The sequence below is a fragment of the Anastrepha obliqua genome, chromosome 4 (genome assembly GCF_027943255.1).
Source record: "Anastrepha obliqua isolate idAnaObli1 chromosome 4, idAnaObli1_1.0, whole genome shotgun sequence".
NCBI lineage: Eukaryota > Metazoa > Arthropoda > Insecta > Diptera > Tephritidae > Anastrepha > Anastrepha obliqua.
In genome coordinates, this window is record NC_072895.1 from 116,995,381 (window position 1) to 116,997,674 (window position 2,294).

At 30.4% G+C, this 2,294-nt stretch overlaps 1 non-coding gene across 1 annotated transcript; it reads left to right on the forward strand.

The window, feature by feature from the left end:
* Nucleotides 1–315: 315 nt before the first annotated feature.
* Nucleotides 316–387, forward strand: Trnad-guc (transfer RNA aspartic acid (anticodon GUC)). Its single transcript has one exon. It is a non-coding gene; the product is annotated as a tRNA-Asp (tRNA).
* Nucleotides 388–2,294: the final 1,907 nt, after the last annotated feature.

Consider the following 2,294-nt stretch of genomic DNA (forward strand, 5'->3'; position numbering starts at 1 on the left):
TTTTTATGTGTGTGCTTGTATATATGCGACAGTTTCCACATTTTGTTTTTACCTACTTACTTCTCTTTAGCCGTTTCTTTAGTTCTTTAATACACTATTTTTATTGTTGTTCTCTCTTTACTAAATAATCTAATTTTATCATAACTTTGTAAACTGCTATGTTAAAATGATTTTGGGCAATAAATGAAATGAAATGAAAATATACTATTTTTATTGTTGTTCTTTCTTTACGTTGCTGTTGTATTTTTTAGCTTGTACATGATCACTTATCTTGCCTTGTAGCTATATGAAGCTTTTGTCAACATTCTTTCAGCGTCCTCGATAGTATAGTGGTCAGTATCCCCGCCTGTCACGCGGGAGACCGGGGTTCAATTCCCCGTCGGGGAGTTTTTTTTTCTGTGTCAAAGTTTTTTTAATTTTTTGTTGAGTCGTTTTAAAAATTAAGTATTATAATTTTATAAATAATAACATAAGAAATACAAATTTAAGCGAATGTTAACTGCCTATGGAAGAGATGTGATAAGATCAGCTCTAGCAAAACCTTCGAGCCTATACTGCTACGCTTTAGTTTTTGTTTCTCTGTTTGTCTGTAAACTTTTTTGTTAACTGGACACTAAAATTTTGTGAAGAAATAACTAAAACGATACTGATCAACTAATTTTTCTTTCCTACAAAAGTGCATAACCTCCAAATGAATTGTTCGTTCAAAAAATTGCAATTTTGAATATTTCGCAAAAGTTTTAAGTAATCGAAGGTCTTATACGTATAGTACACCTGATTCAAAAATAAAAGTTTGTGTAAAGTTTGACAACTGATTTCGGATGCTACTTAATTCAGTGATGCAATTTGGAAGTAAGAGAAAAAGGGGCATACGTTTATTCCCTATCTGAAGAGGGCAGTAAAAAATTGAAAAAGTCGATGTAAACCATAGAATAATTTTTGTAATTTTATAAACGATACTTAATTATTTATATTTTTAGCTTAACCATTCCCATGGATTTTTCATAAATAACAATATTTGGGGGGAAATCCATTATCTTTGCATAAAATTTTTGCACAAATGGCTCAAAACTGTGTTATGGTCGAACTTTAGCTCCGGGGCGTTGCTACGTCTTCTAACAAGTTGGTCACCTACGATTATTTCTGTGATTTTGTAGACATTTTCGTCATTATCGAAATTTTCTTTAGCATCAAAAATACCTGAACGGAATCGGCGAAATCGAAATTGCCCGTAATTAGCTGTTAAAGTATCGCCATTCTCACAGCATTGCTGTTATTGTTGTTACTGCTATTATTATAGCTGTACTCGGTGTTGTTGTTGTTGCTTTCGTTTTTATATTTCCATTATCTCCACATTTCGCAAATATATTGGTGGTACTGTATAATTAATTACCCCTCGTATGCGTCTACCCAGTTTGCCATCCCACTCTTTTCGCTCACGGTTTCATCGCTTGTTATTTCATAAAATCATACGATTCAGATCTAAATATTTAGTAGGTGCAGGTAAGCTACAATAGCGGGATATTTCCTTGTAAAATTTTGAATTTTTGGTTGATTTACATTCGTTTTCTTAGCTACTAAAATCTCTTGCCCTAGGAATACCGAGAAGAGAAAATGGTGTCCAAATAATATAAAAAAATCCCGGAGAAAAACAAATTATAAAAAATCAGCGGGAATTTTAGCAACTTGCGATTTATTATACTAAAATGTAATAAGATATGAAACTGCATAACAAACATTTTTCTAGGAATTCTGAATAAAAAACTTGGAGTTGGGGTGAAAAGTTTGTGGAATTCTTCTATTTTTGTTTGTATTAAATTTGGAAATTGGATTATAAAGTAATTAACTATACTTTAAACAAAAATAATAAACATTCAGACCAAAAAAAAACGAAATAAAATTAGGCAAAATGGGCCCAAGTGTTCATTGTGGAGTTCTTCTAATTTTTATATTAAATTTGAGACTTGAATTTTTATAATTTTTGTTTTAAAAACATTTTTTAAACCAAAAAAAAAAAAAAAATAAATAAATAAAAATGAAAATAGTCACAATTTGTCAAAATCTTGATGAGCCCAATTTTGTCGCTGGCTGTATACAGAAAATGCTCAATACCGCCAGCAAAATTGTCAAAAATCAAAGCGATTTTTTAGTCGCTTAAGACTTGCACTTTATTTAACTAAAATTTATATAGCTATAAAACTGCGTACCCAAATTTTTTATAAGAATTCCGATTAAAAAGATTGTAATACTGATGAAAATTAGTTGACTTTTTTTAATTTGCCGAAAGTTTGAAA